This window comes from Oncorhynchus nerka, linkage group LG6, assembly GCF_034236695.1.
Source record: "Oncorhynchus nerka isolate Pitt River linkage group LG6, Oner_Uvic_2.0, whole genome shotgun sequence".
In the NCBI taxonomy this organism is placed as follows: Eukaryota; Metazoa; Chordata; class Actinopteri; order Salmoniformes; family Salmonidae; genus Oncorhynchus; species Oncorhynchus nerka.
In genome coordinates this window covers 50,360,922-50,386,510 of record NC_088401.1, presented here as the reverse complement: position 1 = coordinate 50,386,510, position 25,589 = coordinate 50,360,922, and the positions used below count along the sequence as shown (strand labels likewise).

The following is a 25,589-nucleotide window of genomic DNA, read 5'->3' as shown; positions in this document are numbered from 1 at the left end:
GTCTCTGATATTTGTTCACTTTTCAGAGTCATGGTTTTGTTTTGCATTCCAGGTAAGTGTTTTCCACAAAAGTGCACGTGTATCAAAAAGGCCATATAAGGTTTGTGAACCATCTATAAATGCATGAACAAAAAAACAAATATGTTGTGTTTCTCTTCCTCACTCTCCACCTGAGCGCCTGTGAAAACAGACAAATGGCCTTCAAAATCATACATGTTATTACACAGTATTATGACGGTTGTGTAGGTGTGTATCATTTACCTGTTGTCGGTCCATGTCAGTGTCATTAAGGCCAAAGAATAAAAGCTAGAGAGAAAAACAAAAAGAGGAACAAAAACTACAAAAAGAAAAGAAATGAAGAATTGAAAATAGTGATAAAAGGAGAGAAAAGAAGACAAGTGTTACTGTTATCTTGAATAATAAAAATACATTTTAAAAAAGTCGGTCTTCATGCTCCCATGCCCCACCACATTCATCACTATGAAACTCTACCTTTTCTTCTATTTCCTTTACTTGTCTCTTTTGCATCTCAATCATGTCTTCCAACTGCCTTATTCTCTGCAACGCAAACAACACAGAACCGAGAGTTCAGGAGGTCAACGTCATACTTATGACAGGCAGCATACGATAGTTCACATGGATAATGTGTGGCCTTACGGTCTGTCATTATCTTCACAGTTGAAGTCGAAAATGAAAATGGTTATGGTTGCTACACAGAGTCTGTTTCCACATATTCCCAAAAACCTGTGCTCCTACCATGTTACCATGGCAGCTGTTGCAGAGTCATAAAATCCCACTGCCGTGACAACGAGCGAGTGGAACTTTGTCCTGTAAGACCAGGATCTGATTTGTTGACTGAAAGAAGATATTGGCTACACTGGCCCTGCTTCCCTCTACAACTTCCCCATCCTTCAAAAGGGGGAAATCTGCAGTTCGAACAATAACAGAGGAGGGATTGTGCTGGAGAAATGTGCCACTCTCAAACTCATGGACAGAGCTATGATTACAGGGACTAAAAGTCTAAAAATGTTTGTAGCAACTGCAGATTGCCCCTTTAAACACTACAGGCTGATGAGAAAGAACTGGCATTTGAGACGAACACACTCTGTGTGGAATCCAAGAGCCTTCACTGGACCCATTAACAGTCCCAATCCTCTGGTAGGTACTCCTGATCATAGAATTAGGAATACGAAGAGTCATTTAATACCATTTCTATGCTCCTGATAGAGTTATGAAACACTGGAAGCACACTGATCACATTTGCATGGCTGACCTGAATGCTAAAAGCTGCTTAGGTCAAAACCACAAGACAGCTGAGTCAGCCAGAGAGGAGGCGGGGCCTGGAAAAGAGCCGTTTTAAGGGTTGTGATTAGTGTGAGATCCTAAAATTGCAACCAGAACAGCTGGTGGAGGAGACCACTGACTGGGAAGAATCGCTCAACTGCAGGTCAGTTACAGAGAATGTTCATTTTTAGAATTGATGTTTTTAGTAAACTGTTATGGTGTTATAGATTAGAAAGACGACGGTTCGTTTCTGAAGCAATGGGATAGCATAAGGTTAAGATTAGGGCGGCAGGTAGCCTAGTGGTTAGAGCGTTGGGCCAGTAACCCGAAAGGTTGCTAGATCGAATCCCCGAGCTGACAAGGTAAAAGTCCTTCGTTCTGCCCCTGAACAAGGCAGTTAAACCCACTGTTCCCGGGTAGTCCGTCATTGTAAACTGACTTGCCTAGTTAAATAAAGGTTGCATTTCAAATAATAACAAAAAAGGTTCAGATAAGACGTGTTACGTTGAGTGTAAGATTTTTAGTTGCGAGGTGAGACGTATGAAGACGATTAGAATTCTGGATAGGGCTTCTGTGAAATGCTGACATTTGGAGGAATACACAAAATATAACCACACACACACACACACACACACACACACACACACACACACACACAAAAGCAGGAGTGATACTGCATCTTTATACAAATACACCAACACTCATACATGTAGAGGGAGGGAGGGATACTGCATCTTTTCTCTGTGGCGGCTGCAGGTTAAGGCCTTTCCTTACCTGCTGGGCCTGCTGTAGGAGCTCCATGCGCTCCTGTAAGATCTGACTGTCATACTGGCGGCTCTGCCTGAGTATCTGCCTCCGCAGTTTGTCCACGGCTAGCCCCAGCTCCTCCCTCTGCCTGTCGGACAGAGACTCTGCCACCGCACGCCCCCCGGGCTCCTGCTGCAGAGCGTTATACAGCGTAGCCTCCAGCTCCGCGATCCTCTGTCATACAGCCACACACACACACAGGCATGCCACTGTGATCATGGCATAGATGGGAAAACACTGTTCCACTTTATATCTAGTGTTGCTATAATGATGTGTTGTTCATGGCAATTGCATAGTAACTAAAGTGTAGGTGCTAAGTACACTTTGTTACATAGTACTTACAACTTTGTCTTATTACGCCAGTGTAGTTACCATGTAAATACATGCTTCTACTGACACAATATAAAGTGGAACTAAAAACACAAATACACACCAAAAAACACTGAATAAAATGTATAAATGGGAGTGAATGCTACATACTCTTACTGTTGCCTAACTTTATAAGTGGTAACACTCGCAAGGCTGCTGGCCCAGACGGCATCCCTAGCCGAGAGTATGCGCAGACCAGCTGGCTGGTGTGTTTACGGACATATTCAATCGCTCCCTATCCCAGTCTACAGTCCCCACATGCGTCAAGATGGACACCATTGTTCCTGTTCGCAAGAAAGCTCAGGTACCTGAACTAAATGACTATCGTCCCTTTGCACTCACTTCTGTCATCATGAAGTGCTTTGAGAGACTAGTCAAGGAGCATATCACCTCCACCCTACCTGATACCCCTAGACCCAGTTCAATTTGCTTACCACCCCAATAGGTCCACTGACGATGCAATCGCCATGACACTGCACACTGCCCTATCCCATCTGGACAAGAGGAATACCTGTGTAAGAATGCTGTTCATTGACAACAGCTCAGTATTTAATACCATGGTACCCTCCAAACTCGTCATTAAGCTCGAGACCCAGGGTCTCGACCCCACCCTGTACAACAGGGTGCTGGACATTCAGACAGCCCCCCGAGGTAGTGAAGGCAGGAAACATATCCACCCCGCTGATCCTCAACACTGGGGCCCTACAAGGGTGCGTTCTCAGCCCTCTCCTGTACTCCTTGTTCACCCATGACTGCGTGGCCAAGCACGGTTCCAACTAAATCATCAAGTTTCAAGACTCTACAGTTTTAGGCTTGATTACCAACAACGACGAGACGGTCTACAGGGAGGAGGTGAGGGCCCTCGGAGTGTGGTGCCAGGAAAATAACCTCTCACTCAACGTCAACAAAACAAAGGAGATGATCGTGGACTTCAGGAAACAGCAGAGGGAGCATTGTCGGAACTAGATGCACAAGCATTTTGCTACACTCGCATTAAAATCCGTGAATCATGTGTATGTGACCAATACAATTTGATTTGACTTACAGTGGGGCAAAAAGTATTTAGTCAGCCACCAATTGTGCAAGTTCTCCCACTTAAAAAGATGAGGCCTGTAATTTTCATCATAGGTACACTTCAAATATGACAGAGAAAATTTGATGGTGGAAAATAAGTATTTAGTCAATAACAAAAGTTTCTCAATACTTTGTTATATACCCTTTGTTGGGTAAACATTTTCTGTAAATCTTCACAAGGTTTTCACACACTGTTGCTGGTATCTTGACCCATTCCTCCATGCAGATCTCCTCTAGAGCATTGATGTTTTCGGGCTGTTGCTGGGCAACACGGACGTTCAACTCCCTCCAAAGATTTTCTATGGGGTTGAGATCTGGAGACTGGCTAGGCCACTCCAGGACCTTGAAATGCTTCTTACGAAGCCACTCCTTCGTTGCCCGGGCGGTGTGTTTGGGATCATTGTCATGCTGAAAGACCCAGCCACGTTTCATCTTCAATGCCCTTGCTGATGGAAGGAGGTTTTCACTCAAAATCTCATGATACATGGCCCCATTCATTCTTTCCTTTACACGGATCAGTCATCCTGGTCCCTTTGCAGAAAAACAGCCCCAAAGCATGATATTTCCACCCCCATGCTTCACAGTAGGTATGGTGTTCTTTGGATGCAACTCAGCATTCTTTGTCCTCCAAACACGACGAGTTGAATTTTTACCAAAAAAGTTATATTTTGGTTTCATCTGACCATATGACATTCTCCCAATCTTCTTCTGGATCATCCAAATGCTCTCTACCAAACTTCAGACAGGCCTGGACATGTACTGGCTTAAGCAGGGGGACACGTCTGGCACTGCAGGATTTGAGTCCCTGGCGGTGTAGTGTGTTATTGATGGTAGGCTTTGTTACTTTGGTCCCAGCTCTCTGCAGGTCATTCACTAGGTCCCTCCGTGTGGTTCTGGGATTTTTGCTCACCGTTCTTGTGATCATTTTGACCCCACGGGATGAGATCTTGCGTGGAGCCCCAGATCGAGGGAGATTATCAGTGGTCTTGTATGTCTTCCATTTCCTAATATTTGCTCCCACAGTTGATTTCTTCAAACCAAGCTGCTTACCTATTGCAGATTCAGTCTTCCCAGCCTGGTGCAGGTCTACAATTTTGTTTCTAGTGTCCTTTGACAGCTCGTTGGTCTTGGCCATAGTGGAGTTTGGAGTGTGACTGTTTGAGGTTGTGGACAGGTGTCTTTTATACTGATAACAAGTTCAAACAGGTGCCATTAATACAGGTAACGAGTGTAGGACAGAGGAGCCTCTTAAAGAAGAAGTTACAGGTCTGTGAGAGTCAGAAATCTTGCTTGTTTGTAGGTGACCAAATACTTATTTTCCACCATAATTTTCAAATAAATTCATTAAAAATCCTACAATGTGATTTTCTGGATTTTTTTTCTCATTTTGTCTGTCATAGTTGAAGTGTACCTATGATGAAAATTACAGGCCTCTCATCTTTTTAAGTGGGAGAACTTGCACAATTGGTGGCTGACTAAATACTTTTTTTGCCCCACTGTATATGGTGGCAGTGAGTCTTGAATCCAGTTAGGGATTTGAAGAACATAAAACATATGGGCTGTTTATATGCCTTTACTCCGTACTCAGGCATTCACACATCTATAGCCTACGTTTGTTCCCTCCAAAACACCTTCTCATTAGAATCAAACATTTCCCTCGGGCATTGAGTCTTAAAGTACTAGGGATATGTCTGAACAGTGAACGCTCAGCCATACTTCCCCACTCAGTAGGGCATGTCTCTTTCTGTCCTTTAGTACCCAGTGCAAACAGGGATTCATTGAGGTAAAAGATGCAGTATCCCGACAACACAAACAGGGTTTGGTCTCTGGGTTTGTGATGTTTGATGGGTTTACATCAGCTATAGGGCTGACAGCGTGTCTAGATGAAGGCCTACAACATGCTCGCACTTTACGAAACTAAATGTGATCTTGATTAGAACTGGTGCTCGATAATATAATGACCATTGGGTTTTATAATATTAGAACAATAAATGCCATCCAGCAGATGCTTTTATCTAAAGCGACTTAGTCATTTGTGGATACATTTTTACGTACGGGCGGTCCCAGGAATCGAACCCACTATCGTAACATTAAAGGCACCATGTTCTACCAACTGAGCTACAGAGGACAAGCACCCATGTTCCTACAAGCAGGAGACAGCTGTAGAGTGTCCTGTCCCATCGTGCTGCTGTGTCGTACCATGTAGGCCTGATCCAGGGCCTGCTTCCTGTAGTCCAGCTCCTCCTCCAGGAAGCCCTTCTGCTTACTGAACAGGTCCTGGAACAGCCACAGCACAGAGGATATGACATCCCAGGATTTGACATCACACGATAGGATTTCACATCAAGACAACGGTGTCGTGTACCGTATGTGGAAGTTGTAGAAGAACCACTGATGCGTGTTCAGTTTGTCTTTTTCCTCTCACCTTCTCATTCTCCAGGTCAATCATCTTCTGGGTCAGGGCTGCCTCTGTGCTGTCTATCTGCTTTAACCACTATGGAGAGAGAGCGAGAATGAATTCCACAGTAGATAATGAATATGACCAGTAGGTGTCAGTAAAGGCAGGCTGAGTGGCGATGAGGAGGAGAGAGACTGACCTTCTCACACATTGAGAGAACCGTCCTCGCCTGAATGACGACAACCTGCTCCTCATTACGCAAGTTCTGGAGAGGAAGAGAAAATAAAGGGATAGAGGATGGGGGGGGGAGAATGAAAGTATTTAAGGTTTTAATTGAGAAGTAAAATTAGCCCTGTGAGTTTTACTAAGAGCATTAGGAAGAGTGGAGACTAATGTGAACTCACCCCATTATCTCCCAGGATATCCAGCTTCTTCATCAGATCTGGAATAACCACATCCTAAAGAGGGTTCACACATCCAGTTCATATAAGGAGAGAGAGCGAGAGGGGAAGAGCGAGACAGACAGAGAGAGAGAGATACCTTGATGCCCTCCTGATGACAGTATATCTGCAGAGCGCTGTTGGTGTTCTCTGGGAAGGTGGTCATGTGGAAGCCCATGGCAGGAGACCTGCGTTCCCTCTCCTATTGGACAACACAGACAGTTAACCCCACCCTCGTACACACACACAATCCTCCCCATCCGTGTGCCACAAAAGTCAGCCCCCTAAAGAGACAGCACAATCCAACAAACATTCTGATTGGGTAGGTTGGTGAGTGTTAAGTGAATGGATCATGGTTGGGAACTGAATGATGTACAGTACTTACATGATGAGGATAGCATGCTCAGAATCTGTCCAAATAAGGTGGGTGGAGAAACATGTTTATAAACGCGACTCAAACCAAAGAAAATGGGGTTTTAAAACATATTCAAATGTACGAGTGTGTAAGTGACTGAAGATCTTTGGGTCCGTTATGGGTCCACCCTTCCTTAGGAGTCTGTGTATTATGAGTTGATTTGATCTCATCTTGAAGTGATAGAGTATATATTCTATGATGTCATAACAAAAGACACTGATCCTATATCAGTTGTTGGAGGCAGTGTGATTGAAACAAGTGAAACCTGAAAAGGTGGAAAGCTATGCAGTCAATCTTCTGTTGAGAACATTTAAAAAGAATCCAGGACATGTGCGACTAATGGTTTGAAAGTCATGTATAAAACTGAAATAAACGTACATTTGTTTATGAAAGTAAATAAAACTTAACTACATGCAGGGAGGGGAGACAAATGAACAAATATGGGGTGGATGGTGAACTTAAATACATTTTATTCCATACAAATTTATATTCATCTCACTTAAGACAACATTCTTGTACATCTTTCAACTTCAAAAATACAAGTTTCCAGTTCAGTGGGGATGGTAAGGCAGTCAGAAAGCAAAACGAGGAAATACAGGGTACATACAATGGGTCGAAGCACAGTAGTGTGTGTGTGTGTGTGTGTATTCTGGTCACTGTATGTAGGTCCTGCGTCGGGTGTGCAGGCCGGTGTCACCCCCTGGGGACAGTTTGATGGTCGTACACTCTCTTACTTCCAGCTCTAGCACTCTGAATTCCAGCAGCTCATTCTGGTCCCTCGAGTCCTGCACCTCTGCCTGCAGCTTCAACTCAGCCTGCTGTAACACACACATCTACAAAACACACACACACACACACATATTAAAGTATACACTCAAAATGTGCCACATCCTCGTGTTCTTTCCTTCCAGATGGCTCACAGGACAGTGTTGAGTGACAGAGGAAGTAGGAGGCGTCTTACCTTGTCGTGGAGTTCCTGATTGGCCCTGATGAGGTACTGCTTCTCCTCCACCCACTTAGAGTCCTGGAGAAACACACACAGTCACACACGTCTCAGACGAAAACAAAAGCATCACAACACAGAATCACAGGGGAGAAAAAGAGAACCATGCCACCCAGAAGGGATACTGAACATACATAAAGCACCAAAACCCTAACAGATCCAGCCCCTACCTGAGCTTTACAACAAAGACTCACGAGCCCAAAATAAGTGAAATAATGATTTCAAACCGTCAACAGCATAAGACAAACTGAGGAAAGTGGTGTAGCATGGCTTTATTGAACAAAAAATGAAAACAGAGAGGAAGGACACCACCATTATTACAGTGAACAACATGCAGATCAGAGGAACAGGAATATTGACCCCCCCCAGATGTGTGAGCAGTGCAACAAGGCCACAGTGGCACAAAACGGTAACACGCAGTAAACCAATGTGACGCATGCAACAGGTAATAGAGAATGACAGGAGGTAGCTAGGAGTTCTGACCTCTGTGAAACGCTGCCCAGTCGTAGATCTGTTCAATCGAATTAAATCATTCTGAGCATTCAACAATCAGATTGAACACTTATGCGATCTGCATTCGCTATCCATTGGTTTTGACCCCAAATCCAGATAGTCTTCACTACATATATTTCACTCTGTGATTTTACAAATTGATTGCTTAAAACATGGAAATAATCAAATTGACATATCTTTAGAGGAATGTAGTAAGATGATTTCCACATAATGTGATTTTTTTTTAAATTTTATTAATCGACCTTGTGTCTGTCATAGTCATGTCTGTAAATGGTATAATTTGGTATGATTGGTGGATTTGTTTGGCGTGCCGTAACATTCCATCAATTTGATCATGAGTAGATCTAATGCCGATTGGCTCTTTTCCAGTGTCAACAATGGTTGGAGCATGCAAATAGGGCAGAGTTGTGACATCAGAGCGACATCACAGGATTCTGCAGAAGATCCGGTCGGCGTAGCACCAGGCCAAAAGCAAAGCCCCCAGACAGACAAGCAGCAGGGTCAATGAAAGCGGAGCAGCCAAGAGACCTCCCAGTCTTCTCCCCGCCCTTTTTCTCCTTTACCTGCCCCCTCTCAGCTAATGCCTTCTCCAGGTCGCCAATCTTTGCCTTGCAGCCTATTAGATCCGCCTGCAACTGCTCACGGTTCTGCGGGAACAGGAACAGAGGCCAGAGTCAAATTAGTTGAATAGAGTTAGTGCTGGGCTGGAACAAAAGCCTGTACATCCTGCAGCCCTTCAAGAACAAAGCATATTAAATATTGTACTCGTGTTTTGAGACAGTGATGGTCACATCAGGAGTTTATGGATAGATTTTAGGGGAAGGTGTTAGGGGTCATAAAGGGGTAGGAGTCAAAGTATAAAGCTACTAACCCTGGCTTCTCTCTCAGCGTCGTGCGACCCCCCAGCCTGTTCCTGCAGGAGGGCGTAGGCCCGCTGGAGAGCCTGGTACTCTCTGGTCAGCTGTCTGAACCGCAGTTCTGCCTCTTCACGAGATACACCCTGGAGGAACAGAGACAGGGTCAAACACACACCTGAACACCATTCAATTTGCACAAGCGTTTACCCACTTCCAGCTCCTTTATCCTCACCTCCTCAATAGCCTCCTTTTCGTGAGGAAGCACAAGTGTATCCTTCCCGAGTTTTGAAATCTGCCACACCCCCTTTAAAATCAGCTATTGCTTTCATGAATGAGTAAAGCATGCAAACATTTAAAAACGATGTGCTACTTATCCTTTTTATCTACAAAATGTCTTGCACAACCAGCTACATTTATTCATCACTTTAGAAATGTATTTTGGGATTCCACCCTGTAAAAATTATTTGCCTGATGACGCACGATTGGAGAAGGAGAGTTATTTAATTTCAAAAGGATCCCAGAAAGGACGGAGGAGAGAGGATGCAGGAGTTGAGCAAATCCAATTGAGTAAAGGCCACAGACACACACTTACGTCTTCCAGGTCCTCCTCGGGTGTAGCGGGGTACGGTCCGTGAGGTCAGTGATGTAAGAGGTCAGAGAGGACGTTTCAGAGTCCACAGACTCCTCGTCAAATCCAAAATACGTCTCCACAACATGCCTCTGGAGAGAGAGAGAGAGAAGATGTGGTGGGGGGGGGGGGGGGGGCAAGAGGATCTGTAACATATTGACTTGCACACTCACAAAAAAAACACCCATTCTTATATAGAACACTCACATAGTGCCGACTGAAAGTCTACCCATCCCTTAAATCAGATGCGGTTGCCTTAAAATTACATCTAAAAAGGATGACATTTTCCTACAGATCTACACAACATACTCCACACTTTAAAGTTAGACATTTTGTTTTATTAATACAAAAATGGAGATGAGTGTGAAGAAATGCAATCAATGCAAGAGTGAATACTTGGTGGAAGAACCGTTACAGCTGTGAATCATTTTTGAATAATATCCTACCAGCCTTGCACAACTCTGAGGGCAACATACAGTATATTAATTGTTGTTGTCAAAAAATGCTCAGGCTCAGGAAATTTTGGTTGGGAATCATTGACGGACAGCAATATTCAAAGCTTGTCTCTGACTTTCAAGCAAATTTAAGTCAGGACTGAGACTGGACCACTCAGGAACACTCAACACCTCTTGGAAAGCTATGTCATTGGCATTAACTTTTGTGTAATTGTTCACCTTAAAAACTATATCCCAGGATTAGGTATTCAAATCCAATATAGCACAACAGAGTGAAACCCGCTGTATTGTCTAGTATTGTGGTGGCAGCATCATGTATGCTTGTCACCGGCAGGGCCTGAGGAATTTATCAGGATCAAAATAAATATGAAAGGAGCAAAGCCCAGGTAAAAAGAATGAGGAAAACCCATTGTAGAACTTTGAAAACCTAACCCTGAGATAATGACATGTTTCAGCTATAAAATCACACATATTTTAATGCCAAAGACACACCAGAATGGCTTTTCAAGAGGTGTTGAGTGTTCCAGAATGGTCCAATCTCAGTCTGGACTTAGATCGGCTGGAAAAATCAGAGACGAGGTTTAAATATTGCTGTCCATCAATGATTCCCAACCAAATGTATTGAACTTGAGCAATTTTGTCAAAAACAATGGATATACAGTATGTTTCCCTAAGAGTTGTGCAGAGTTGGTAGAATCGTATTTAAAATTATTCACAGCTGGCAAAGGTGCTTCCACCAAATATTAACTCTCAGATCTTTTTCTATTACATTTGGAAACACATTTGTTCTAATATTTTCCATTCACTTTGAAAGTGTGGAGTAGGTTGTGAAGATCGGTAGCAAAAAATACCTCACTTCCATATTCCTTACCATCGGATTTAGAAACCAAAACTCTCCTCACAATATTCTCTAAAAAGAAAGGCTAACCTCGTCCTTCCCATTGATGTTATAGACTCAACAACATTCCCTAAAACCACCGTATCTTTCCCATTATGTTCAGGTCCAATCCACTCAGTCAACTCAAAATGGTTACTACACTACAATAAAGTCCTTACCATCGTGTTTGTAGGTCATCTCCTGACAACCAGAGAAGTAGAGACAGACCATAGCACACAGGCCGATAAAGAAGGAGAAGTAGAGGATGAGCTGGAAGTACTCATACATACTGTTGTTATACTAGAACCCCCCGGACAAATATAGTATCTTCCAAGGCAATCTACACTGTACGTGCCAGTCCTCGAGCACTGAGCCCTGACGCACAACCGTGTCTCAGTCGCGCACTCCGCAGACAAAGACGGAGCGAGAGAGGAGTGTTAACTAGCATTCACTCCTCCCGAAGGGAGAAGAAAAAAAACTGGATGATCTTTAAGATCGTCTCCAGGCCTGCGAGGTAGCAGTGGAACACTTTTCCATTCCAGTCAAACTCTTTCCATAAGTGTGTTCTGTTCCATTCCCAGTTTGAGAGTCCTAATTGACGTTTGAGGTTAATAGTCTCGACCGTCCCAGTTTGAGAGTGGAGCGTTCTCGTCGCCGTTATCCGTTTCAGAGTGAGAGTCCCAATAGCTAGCTCCAGTTATAGATGCAGGGAGTGTGTTGAATCTTCCATCACCTTCTCGCTTAACATACATCACTGACTCTGCAAACTCTTTTGAGAACCCAGCCCAATTGCGCTAATCGTGCCTCCTCATCAACACCTTATCTACCTATCATTCTGAGCTGAACAACAGGTGTCATCGTTCCCCTATGAGCCCAATTATAAACACACACAGTCACACTGTTGCGCGCACACAAACTACACAAAGACAAATCAAAAACACACATAGTTCTCCATTGAGCCCAATTACACAGAACCAGTGCATCGGCATCATGGGAAGAGACAGTTGCTAAGTGACAACACCACAGGATCAACAGTGTGTGACCAGAGATAGATAACACAACAAAGAAACGCCTAGTGCTAGAAAACAAAAAACCCATGTATACAAACACAAACACACAGATAGAAAGGGAGCAGTAGTCCTACTTTAGGTGGTAGTTTGAGGGTTTTTCTTCGGTTATTTTTGCAGAGCATCAGTCTGTCACGTTCCTGTGCCAAAAAGGAGCAGAGGACAGTTTAGGATTTCGACTCCACACCACATGCATTGTGTACGTATGAGAATGCTTTGTTTGATGTGGGACTGATCCTTAACCTGACAAACTAATTGTACTAATCTAGGCCATCTATCATCCCCTGCGTGTGAATTACTGGAGACAGAATCGGAATACGGTGTGATTTAGGCTTGTCAAAATGCACCCATGTTAAAAAGTGAGACGAGTAGGATTCTCAACAGAAGCAGGGTCAAGAGATTATGACAAAGAGTTGTGTGTACAACACCTTAAATCAGAGGCAAGGAGCCAGCAGAACATCATGCAAATGAGTGAATTTTCAGCAAGGCTCTGATTTAAGGTGATTAGAAAGGAGAGAGAGGGTGGTGGGTGGTTGGTGAGGGTCTGGAGGGCAGCCCAGGTGTACAGAGGACCAACATGTTACCCAACAGTTCACTGACCCTAACGGCACCCATTTTATCCTACTGTTTCAATGTGCTCTGGTAAAATTCAACAAAATGGCCCTCTCTTTGTTTATGAGCGTATGAGCTAGTCGGCTGCCTGATTCACTAATCTCACTACAATAAGGATCTGTCAATGCCCTGTTATTTGGAAGCTCGGGTGATTTAAAGATCAGATAAACTGCAGTGTGAATGTCTGTGTGTCCGTCTCCCTAACCTGCGTGAGTTCGTCGATGATGCCTCGTTGCTCGGCAACCTGAAGCTTGAGGAACTCCACTTCCTGTTCCTCGTGGGCATGGCTTAGGTCTGTCAGGGAGGTAGGCCTCTTCAGCTGCTGGGGCTGCTGGGAACGAGAGTGTGCCTTCTCCTTCTGAGAGGGAGGGAGTGAGGGACATTCTCAGGGTTAGGCAACTCGAGCAGTGAGGTCAAGAGAGACAGGATTTCCTGAAACATAACGTAACTTTAAGTTGTGCAAGGTGACTTTGTAATCAAGGAGAATTGCAAATACTGCAGTCACACAGATGCTGCTACCTAATAATCTTGATGCTTTTTCTCAATGTCCACTGGAGGTCTCCCTTTCCCTCCATTTCACAGAGCAATTACAAATCTCACATGGTACCTACTGTACAATGTATACTGTTCAAAAATATAAAAACGCTCATGTTTCATGAGCTGAAATAAAAGTTCCCAGAAATGTTCCATATGCACAAAAAGCTTATTTCTCTCAAATGTTGTGCACAAATTAGTTTACATTCCTGTTAGGGAGCATTTCTCATTTGCCAATATAATCCATCCACCTGACAGGTGTGACATATCAAGAAGCTGATTAAAAATAATCATTACATAGGAGCACCTCATGCGGGGGACAATAAAAGGCCACTCTAAAATGTGCAGTCTTGTCACAGAGCACAATGCCACAGATGTCTGCAGTTGACATGCTGACTGCTAGAATGTCCAGCAGAGCTGTTGCCAGATAATTTAATGTTAATTTCTCTACCATAATCCGCCACCAGCATCATTTTAGAGAATTTGGCAGTACGTCCAACCGGCCTCACAACCCCAGATCACTTGTAACCACGCCAGCCCAGGACCCTCATATCCGGCTTCCAAATGGTATCCAAATACTTCCAAATGGTGTCCTCTTCCCATCATAAAGGAGACATGACAAGGAAAGTAGACAAAAGAGGATATTTCTGGTTCTCTCACCATCTCTGCGTTCTCTCTGCTGAGGTTCTTGAGTTTCTCCTCCATGCGCTGCAGAGTCTGCAGGAGGTCATCGTTCTTCTTCGACATCCTCTTATACTTATCTAACAGGGGCTTCATCTGACTCTCTGCCTCACGCACCCTCTTCAACTGACAGAGATGGAGGGAGAAAACAAGAGAAATAGTGACAGATGAGATGTGTAGACCTATTTTTATATACCTGCACATTTACATAACATCCCTACAATGTCCACCAAGTTATTGTCTGTGTGTGTTTGTGTTCCTCACCAGTTCGTTCCTCTCATCTGCCAGCAGTGCGTTCCTGTCCTCCAGCTTCCTGGTAACAGAGTGGAGCTCAGCTATCTTCAGCTGGAACCTCCTCGCATCCCGAAGATCTTCCACCTCCTGAGAGAGACAGACAGAGAGAGAGAGACACAGATAGAGAGAGAGACAGAGAGAGAGAGAGAAATTGGGGAGATGATTAGAGACAAAGACAATGTGTGAATGAGTTGACCACCAGGTTTTTGAAAAATACCATGTCAGTAAAATGTGTTTGTGCACAAGTGTGTCCTTGCCTGTGTGTGTGTGTATTTTAAAAATGGGGCTGTCCTCACCTGGTTGTTGATATAGTCCTGGGTTTCCCCCAGGGTAGGGACCACCTCTCTCTTGGGACTGCCGTGGTGCCTCTCTGCCTCCCTGACTTGGCCCAGCTGCTCGTCCAGAGCCTCCTTCTGCAGCTGGAGCTTCTGAGCATAACCTGCCTGCAACCCCAGCTCCCTCTCCAACGCAGACACCACGCGGTCCTTCCCCTTCAGCTCATCCATCTAAGAAAGATGGGAGGATAGAGAGGAGGAGAGAGGGAGACAAAGAGCGATATGAGAAAGAAAGAAGGGGAGAGAGAGGGTGATAGTCATCTAAACGTTCACTCTGGAACTCGCCCGCCTTAACCCAACCTGCACTCTCTTTCTACCCCATTGTTCCCTTCCTCCACCAACGGCTCATCCTTTTCCAACCACAGACGAGTGAACGAACAGGTATGCGACACCAACGCCGTTGAGTGTAATTCATTCATGAATCCTAGTTCACACTCCCCCTTCTCTCTTCCGGTCTTCATCTCACTGCTCCGCTCACTCTCGCCTCCTTTCCCTCTCCTTATCCCAGTAAAATGATATTAGTCAAATGGCCCGGCTGTAAAACAGGTTAGAGATACCTCTTTCACGGCCCTGTGCTTCCCTGGGTCTCTGAAAAGCAAAACTACACAGTGTGAAATAGAACTGGAGATCAACATAGGACACAGTGCAATTCAAGCTACTGATCAGATCGAGTGCATACAGGGAAGTGCATGCAGGGAACTCAGCAGTACAGGATCGGAGGAATCAGTCTATTGCTTGAGGGTAATACCAGTTTCACTTAACTATGGTTTATGTTGGTTTGGAATTTGGTTAACTTTCAGGTCACTCAGCACCAGACAACCATGTCGTCTCTCACATGGTCTTGTTTGATGTGGGTTAGGATCAATCAGGGGTTATGTGATCGGGTTAAGGCGTGGCGGCCATGTTACGGTCGACTCACCACCCTTCGGATGTCTCTCTCGCAGTCTCTCTTGATGCGGTTGATCTCATCCTGGTGCTGCTGGTAGGCTGTTCGGAGGTCGGCTGCTTTGGCCTTGTCTGCCTGCAGTGCATTAGCCAGAGCCTCCTCAACCTGCTTCCGTGCCGTCTCCTGCTTCATGACCTGAGGGGAACATACACAAACAGACACAATTAGAGTGTATATACACTTCCAAGTACTGGGACCCTGAAGCAATTAAGATGATTCAGGAGATAGTAATGTCATATGACTCTGCTAGTCCAGAAACAAAGAAGACGCTGTTTCTTTAAATAAGAACTTTCAAAACCAGACTAAAACAGTCAAACTTCTTATACTGAAAACAAGATGTGATTCTGATTGACCGTGGGGGGAAAAATGACTAAATCTAATACAACAATGCAAGTTGTATTCAAGTTGATTCCCAAGGTCAACCTACCTCCTGCTGCAGTTTGAGTCTCTCCCCATCGAAGGCCCTCCTGGCCTCCTCCCGGGCCTCTCCTAGCAGGGCGCTCTTCAGCTTGTCAGCCGCCCCGTCCCTTAGCGCATGGACCAGCCCCTGGAGCCGCTGCACCTCCCCGTCGCGGATCTTAATGGTACGTGATAGCTCCAACTCGTGTTGCCGTGCCAACGACTCGCGAGCGGAAGCCAGCTCGCGGAGCTTCTCCTCGTGCAGTTTGGCGCGGAGGTCGGTGAGGACCACTGTGTGTTTGTGTTGTTCCAGCTCCCTGGCTTGCCTCTGCTCCTGGAGACGCTCTCTCAGCTTAGAGACCTTCCCATCGGAAGGAGAGGACGGTGGGATAGAGGACAGGGGAGGAGAGAGGCAAAGGGGAGGAGAGGTTTGCAGGGGAAATAGGAAAAAAGAGAGTGTTAATGATTTCCTAATAGTATCATTAAGCAATAAGGCCCAAGGAGGTGTGGTATATGGCCAACATACCACGGATAAGGGCTGTTCTTAAGCACAACGCAACGTGCCTGGATACAGACCTTAGCCGAGGTATATTGGCCATATAGCAAAAAAACCCAGAGGTGCCTTATTGCTATTATAAACTGGATACCAACGTAATTAGAGCAGTAAAAAGACATGTTTTGTCATACCAGTGGTATATGGTCTAATATACCATGGCTGTCAGCCAATCAACATTCTGGGCTCGAACCACCCAGTTTATAATTAACAGTGGATCATTGTATAGAGGGGGCGGGCCTACCTTGCCCTTCTCCTGCTGCAGTTCTATCTGGAAATCCATCAGCTTGTTCCTCAGCTCCTCATTGGCTGTCTGCGGTAAGTCGCCCATGACCTCCGTCCTCTCCTTCCCACGCGTCTTCTTGGAAGGCGGGGCTGAGGTGGGCGTGGTCGATGACATTGTGCTCCGCCCACCCAATCAGAGGACACGACTCAGAGGGGATGAGGAAGTGGAGAAGAATCAGGCGATGCTCTTCCTCCCCACACAGCCTTCCCTATGTAACTTCATCATCCTTGTCTACATCACTGGCTGAAGATCCCCGTCTGTCCTGCAGAGAGCGATAAGAACAACAGGTAAGTAATGTGAAAACAAAAATCATAGGCCAGCAGAGTGGAGCTTGAGGAAAACATATTATGAGACCTGGAAACACCCACACATGCTCACACAGACACTTTCAACATCCACAGAGCTCACACAGACACACACACACCATTTCAACATCCACAGAGCTCACACAGATACACACACTATTTCAACACCCACAGAGAGCATACTGGCAGCTCCTCGGCCATTTATCATAATCCAATTCCTCTCCATGGGATCCGCTTAGAGGCTCCATCGTGCATGAAATTCTGTCTGGCCAGGGCAGGGTGGGAGTGGGGCTACTACAGCCAAGATAACCCTCTACTACTACTACTACTACTACTACTACAGCCAAGAGAACCCTCTACTACTACTACTACTACAGCCAACAGAATCCTCTACTACTACAACCAAGAGAACCCTCTACAACTACTACAGCCAAGAGAACCCTCTACAACTACTACTACTACAGCCAAGATAACCCTCTACAACTACTACTACTACAGCCAAGAGAACCTCTACTACTACAACTCTACTACTACCACTGCCGCAGCCGAGAGGAGCCTCTACTACCACTGCCGCAGCCGAGAGGAGCCTCTACTACCACTGCCGCAGCCGAGAGGAGCCTCTACTACCACTGCCGCAGCCGAGAGGAGCCTCTACTACCACTGCCGCAGCCGAGAGGAGCCTCTACTAACACTGCCGCAGCCGAGAGGAGCCTCTACTACTACTGCCGCAGCCGAGAGAGCCCTCTACTACCACTCTCGCATCCGATAGAACCCTCTACTACCACTGCCGCAGCCGAGAGAAACCTCTACTACCACTGCCGCAGCCGAGAAAGCCCTCTACTACCACTGCCGCAGCCGAGAAAGCCCTCTACTACCACTGCCGCAGCCGAGAAAGCCCTCTACTACCACTGCCGCAGCCGAGAGAACCCTCTACTACCACTGCCGCAGCCGAGAGAGCCCTCTACTACCACTGTCGCAGCCGAGAGAGCCCTCTACTACCACTGCCGCAGCCGAGAGGAGCCTCTACTACCACTGCCGCAGCCGAGAGGAGCCTCTACTACCACTGCCGCAGCCGAGAGGAGCCTCTACTACCACTGCCGCAGCCGAGAGGAGCCTCTACTACCACTGCCGCAGCCGAGAAAGCCCTCTACTACCACTGCCGCAGCCGAGAGAACCCTCTACTACTACTGCCGCAGCCGAGAGGGCCCTCTACTACCACTCTCGCATCCGATAGAACCCTCTACTACCACTGCCGCAGCCGAGAGAAACCTCTACTACCACTGCCGCAGCCGAGAGAACCCTCTACTAACACTGCCGCAGCCGAGAAAGCCCTCTACTACTACTGCCGCAGCCGAGAGAGCCCTCTACTACCACTGTCGCAGCCGAGAAAGCCCTCTACTAACACTGCCGCAGCCGAGAAAGCCCTCTACTAACACTGCCGCAGCCGAGAAAGCCCTCTACTACCACTGCCGCAGCCGAGAGAACCCTCTACTACTACTGCCGCAGCCGAGAGAGCCCTCTACTAACACTGCCGCAGCCGAGAAAGCCCTCTACTAACACTGCCGCAGCAGAGAAAGCCCTCTACTACCACTGCCGCAGCCGAGAGAACCCTCTACTACTACTGCCGCAGCCGAGAGAGCCCTCTACTACCACTGTCGCAGCCGAGAGAACCCTCTAATACAACTGCCGCAGCCGAGAGAACCCTCTACTACTACTGCCGCAGCCGAGAGAGCCCTCTACTACCACTCTCGCATCCGATAGAACCCTCTACTACCACTGCCGCAGCCGAGAGAACCCTCTACTACTACTGCCGCAGCCGAGAGAACCCTCTACTACTACTGCCGCAGCCGAGAGAAACCTCTACTACCACTGCCGCAGCCGAGAGAACCCTCTACTAACACTGCCGCAGCCGAGAAAGCCCTCTACTAACACTGCCGCAGCCGAGAGAACCCTCTACTACTACTGCCGCAGCCGAGAGAAACCTCTACTACCACTGCCGCAGCCGAGAGAACCCTCTACTAACACTGCCGCAGCCGAGAAAGCCCTCTACTACCACTGCCGCAGCCGAGAAAGCCCTCTACTACCACTGCCGCAGCCGAGAGAACCCTCTACTACTACTGCCGCAGCCGAGAGAGCCCTCTACTACCACTGTCGCAGCCGAGAGAGCCCTCTACTAACACTGCCGCAGCCGAGAAAGCCCTCTACTACCACTGCCGCAGCCGAGAGAACCCTCTACTACTGACTGCAGCTGAGAGAGCCCTCTACTAAACACTGCCGCAGCCAAACAGCCTCTACTAACACTGCCGCAGCCGAGAGAACCCTCTACTAACACTGCGCAGTTTATGAGCCCTCTACTACCACTGCCGCAGAGAGAAAGCCCTCTACTACCACTGCCGCAGCCGAGAGAACCCTCTACTACTACTGCCGCAGCCGAGAGCCCTCTACTACCACTGTCGCAGCCGAGAAAGCCCTCTACTAACACTGCCGCAGCCGAGAAAGCCCTCTACTACCACTGCCGCAGCCGAGAGAACCCTCTACTACTACTGCCGCAGCCGAGAGAGCCCTCTACTAACACTGCCGCAGCCGAGAAAGCCCTCTACTAACACTGCCGCAGCCGAGAAAGCCCTCTACTACCACTGCCGCTGCCGAGAGAGCCCTCTACTACCACTGTCGCAGCCGAGAGAACCCTCTACTACAACTGCCGCAGCCGAGAGAACCCTCTACTACAACTGCCGCAGCCGAGAGAGCCCTCTACTCACTCTCGCATTAATAGAACCCTCTACTACCACTGCCGCAGCCGAGAAACCTCTACTACCACTGCCGCAGCCGAGAGAACCCTCTACTAACACTGCCGCAGCCGAGAAAGCCCTCTACTACCACTGCTGCAGCCGAGAGAGCCCTCTACTACCACTGCCGCAGCCGAGAGAGCCCTCTACAAGGAGACTGCCTGTTACGCAAATGCAGTAAGCCAAGGTAAGTTGCTAGCTAGCATTAAACCTTATAATCTTATAAAAAACAATCATAATCACTAGTTAACTACACATGGTTGATGATTTTACTAGATATTAACTAGCGTGTCCTGCGTTGCATATAATCTGACTGAGCATACAAGCATACAAGTATCTAAGTATCTGACTGAGCGGTGGTAGGCAGAAGCAGGCACATAAACATTCATTCAAACAGCACTTTCGTGCGTTTTGCCAGCAGCTCTTCGTTGTGCGTCAAGCATTGCACTGTTTATGACTTCAAACCTATCAACTCCCGAGATGAAGCTGGTGTAACCGAAGTGAAATGGCTGGCTAGTTAGCGCGCGCTAATAAACATCACTTGCTCTGAGCCTTGGGGTGGTTGTTTCCCTTGCTCTGCATGGATAACGCTGCTTCGATGTGGTGGCTGTTGTCGTTGTGTTGGTGGATTGAGCCCAGGGAGGAGCGAGGAGAGGGACGGAAGCTATACTGTTACACTGGCAATACTAAAGTGCCGATAAGAACATCCAATAGTCAAAGGTTAATGAAATACAAATGGTATAGAGGGAAATAGTCCTATAATAACTACAATCTAAAACTTCTTACCTGGGAATATTGAAGACTCATATTAAAAGGAACCACCAGCTTTCATATGTTCTTATGTTCTGAGCAAGGAACTGAAAAGTTTGCTTTCTTACATAGCACATATTGCACTTTTACGTTCTTCTCCAACACTTTGTTTTTGCATTATTTAAACCAAATTGAACATGTTTCATTATCTACTTGAGGCTAAATTGATTTGATTGATGCATTATATTAAGTTAAAATAAGTGTTAATTCACTATTGTTGTAATTGTCATTATTACAAATACATTTTTTATGTCAGCCGATTAAATCGGTATCGGCTTTTTTGGTCGTCCAATAATCGGTATGGGCGTTGAAAAATCATAATCGGTCGACCTCTAGCCGAGAGAACCCTACTACTACTACTACTACTACTACCACCGCAGCCGAGAGAACCCTCTACTACTACTACTACTACTACTACCACCGCAGCCGAGAGAACCCTTTACTACTACCACCGCAGCCGAGAGAACCCTCTACTACTACTACTACTACCACCGCAGCCGAGAGAACCCTCTACTACTACTACTACTACTACCGCAGCCGAGAGAACCCTCTACTACTACTACTACTACTACCGCAGCCGAGAGAACCCTCTACTACTACTACTACCACTACCGCAGCCGAGAGAACCCTCTACTACTACTACTACCACCGCAGCCGAGAGAACCCTCTACTACTACTACTACTACTACCACCGCAGCAGAGAGAACCCTCTACTACTACTACTACCGCAGCCGAGAGAACCCTCTACTACTACTACTACCGCAGCCGAGAGAACCCTCTACTACTACTACTACTACCACCGCAGCCGAGAGAACCCTCTACTACTACTACCACCGCAGCCGAGAGAACCCTCTACTACTACTACCACCGCAGCCGAGAGAACCCTCTACTACTACTACTACCACCGCAGCCGAGAGAACCCTCTACTACTACTACCACCTCAGCAGAGAGAACCCTCTACTACTACTACCACCGCAGCCGAGAGAACCCTCTACTACTACTACTACTACTACTACCACCGCAGCCGAGAGAACCCTCTACTACTACTACTACTACCACCGCAGCCGAGAGAACCCTCTACTACTACTACCACCACCGCAGCCGAGAGAACCCTCTACTACTACTACCACCGCAGCCGAGAGAACCCTCTACTACTACTACCACCGCAGCAGAGAGAACCCTCTACTACTACTACCACCGCAGCCGAGAGAACCCTCTACTACTACTACCGCAGCAGAGAGAACCCTCTACTACTACTACCGCAGCAGAGAGAACCCTCTACTACTACTACCGCAGCCAAAAGAACCCTCTACTACTATTACTACTACTACGGCAGCCGAGAGAACCCTCTACTACTATTACTACTACAGCAGCCGAGAGAACCCTCTACTACTACCACGGCAGCCGAGAGAACCACTCTACTACTACCACGGCAGCCGAGAGAACCTTCTACTACTGCAGCCGAGAGAACCATCTACTACTGCAGCCGAGAGAACCATCTACTACTGCAGCCGAGAGAACCATCTACTACTGCAGCCGAGAGAACCATCTACTACTGCAGCCGAGAGAACCATCTACTACTGCAGCCGAGAGAACCATCTACTACTGCAGCCAAGAACCATCTACTACTGCAGCCGAGAGAACCATCTACTACTGCAGCCGAGAGAACCATCTACTACTGCAGCCATGAACCATCTACTACTGCAGCCAAGAACCATCTACTACTGCAGCCAAGAACCATCTTCTACTGCAGCCAAGAACCATCTTCTACTGCAGCCAAGAACCATCTACTACTGCAGCCAAGAACCATCTACTACTGCAGCCAAGAGAACCCTCTATTGAATAGTCTGGGACTACTATTGGATGGTCTGGGACTACTATTGGATGGTCTGGGACTACTATTGGATGGTCTGGGACTACCATTGAATGGTCTGGGACTACCGTTGAATGGTCTGGGACTACCATTGAATGGTCTGGGACTACCATTGAATGGTCTGGGACTACCATTGAATGGTCTGGGACTACCATTGAATGGTCTGGGACTACCATTGGATGGTCTGGGACTACCATTGGATGGTCTGGGACTACTATTGGATGGTCTGGGACTACCATTGAATGGTCTGGGACTACTACAAATGATTCAGTCTCTCCTCTCCCCAAGCCTAGTTAAATAAAGGTTCAATAAAAATAAAGAAATAAAGCCCTCTTCAGCCATCCGAGGGAGTCCCCATCTAATCCTCAGACCCCTGCTGGCCTCTTTCCTCTCCTCATCTCAAACCTCCCACCCTTGTGTCGGTCCTCCCCAGATCCATCCCCACTCCTTAGATACCTTCTGCCCTCCGCTTTGCAGTTATAATGCGGTTGGTAGCCATGTTGCGCTGCAGATGTGAGAAGTTAGTTTATGAGACAGCATGACAGAATAAATAAACAGTACCCTCATTGAGAATGGACTTGGTCTCTTTCTCGATTCATAAGGCTAAGGAAGTGTTCCAGCGTAACCCAGTAACCTTCCCGTTCTGCTGAGTAATAAATAAATCATTCAAAATGGAGATGAAGCATTAAGACCGGAGGCTACGCCATCCTTTCACGCCCGCACACCACTCACACAGATGGCAGCAATTGTTACCAAGGCAACTCGTGCTCTTAAACTTCACTCCTCCCACATTAAAGGAACCTGTGAAAGAGGGAAGTGTCTCCCGGAGGATTTCAGACATCTCGTCACACACACACACACACACACACCTGTGTTGCACTCACACCAAACACACACAGACTACGTTATTTCTTTATCTAGAGACCATCTCTCTCAGACGAGGATGACTGAGTCAGAAATGCATTGCTGAGGGGCAGGGGAGCGCTCTACCACACCGACAGACAGAATGAACAGGCAGGCACTGGGTGAAAACAGGAAGACAGGAAGAGATGGAGAGAGAGAGGTGGAAGGGCAATCACACTGAACCCCCTCTGCCTCCTCCCCCCACTCTGCCCTACTTTCCCACCTCCATCCTTTCCGTTGCTATGATGATGGCACGCAGCAGTGGAGAGGAAAGCTATTCTCCCATTCACACACACACACACACACACACACGGAGAGGAAAGCTATTCTCCCATTCACACACACACACACACGGAGAGGAAAGCTATTCTCCCATTCACACACACACACACGGAGAGGAAAGCTATTCTCCCATTCACACACACACACGGAGAGGAAAGCTATTCTCCCATTCACACACACACACACACACACACGGAGAGGAAAGCTATTCTCCCATTCACACACACACACACGGAGAGGAAAGCTATTCTCCCATTCACACACACACACACACACACACGGAGAGGAAAGCTATTCTCCCATTCACACACACACACACACACACACAGAGGAAAGCTATTCTCCCATTCACACACACACACACACACACACACAGAGAGGAAAGCTATTCTCCCATTCACACACACACACACACACACACACACACACACACACACACAGAGAGGAAAGACACAGAGTGAGCGAGAGAAAGGAGAGGACATTGCACACAGCCACACACACACAAAGAAAACCACATCTGTATTCTTACTAACATCTATTTACAAACACACACCAACCCATTCATTCCTAACCAGAGTCTGCCAACAAGCTATGCTGAAAATGTTGTGTGCCGAGCGATCAGCGAAGGGTTATACCATGTTTGGAGAATAATTAAATTGTGCAATCAATACCAACAGGATGAGAAGCATGGCTCAGCTTGTAGCTCAAATACGTGTTTGTGGGTGTAGTTTTGATTTAGCGCTCAATTGCAGGGTGAATTTGTCGATATGAACTCCATGCATTTTGCAATCTGTGTTTTGGAATGTGAACGGCATGACCCCCCTAGTCTTCCAGCCCAGTAGCGCATCAAACACAACCACTTCACATCTGCCATCCCTGGAACAGATGTGCACGTCCACCACCGTGTGTCTGGGGAAGTTATTGGTCCAGGGAAAAGCAGGAATGTATTAACGGGAAGCTGTTTTGTTTTACAAGGGAAGAAACGAACATATGTTGAGCACTTGTTGGCTGCTTTTACTTCACTCTGCAGTCCAACTCATCCCAAATCCTCTCAATTAGGTTGAGGTCAGGTGATTGTGGAGGCCAGGTCATCTGATGCAGCACTCCATCACTCTCCTTCTTGGTTAAATAGCCCTTACACAGCCTGGAGGTGTGTTTTGGGTCATATAAAACAAAATGATAGTGGGACTAAGCTGAAACCAGATTAGAGGTCAGGCGATTATGATTTTTCAACGCCGATACCGATTATTGGGGGACCAAAAAAAGCCGATACCGATTAAAATCGGCCAATTTTATTTTAATTTGTAATAATGACAATTACAACAATACTGAATGAAACACTTAGTTTAACTCAATATAATACATAAATAAAATAAATTTAGTCTCAAATAAATAATCAAACATGTTCAATTTGGTTGAAATAATGCAAAAACAAAGTGTTGGAGAAGAAAGTAAAAGTGCAATATGTGCCATGTAAGACATTTAAGTTCCTTGCTCAGAACATGAGAACATATGAAAGCTGGTGGTTTCTTTTAATATGGGTCTTCAATATTCCCAGGTAAGAAGTTTTAGGTTGTAGTTATTATTGGACTATTTATATCTGTACCATTTGTATTTCATATACCTTTGACTATTGGATGTTCTTATAGGCACTTTAGTATTGCCAGTGTAACAGTATAGCTTCCGTCCCTCTCCTCGCCCCTACCTGGGCTCGAACGAGGAACACATCGACAACAGCCACCCTCGAAGCATCGCTACCCATCGCTCCACAAAAGCCGCGGCCCTTGCAGAGCAAAGGAAACA

General features: G+C 46.6%; 1 pseudogene; it reads right to left on the bottom strand.

Moving 5' to 3' along the window:
• The window catches only part of LOC115130558 (janus kinase and microtubule-interacting protein 1-like), a 33,149-nt pseudogene continuing 7,560 nt past the window's right edge, over positions 1 to 25,589 (bottom strand).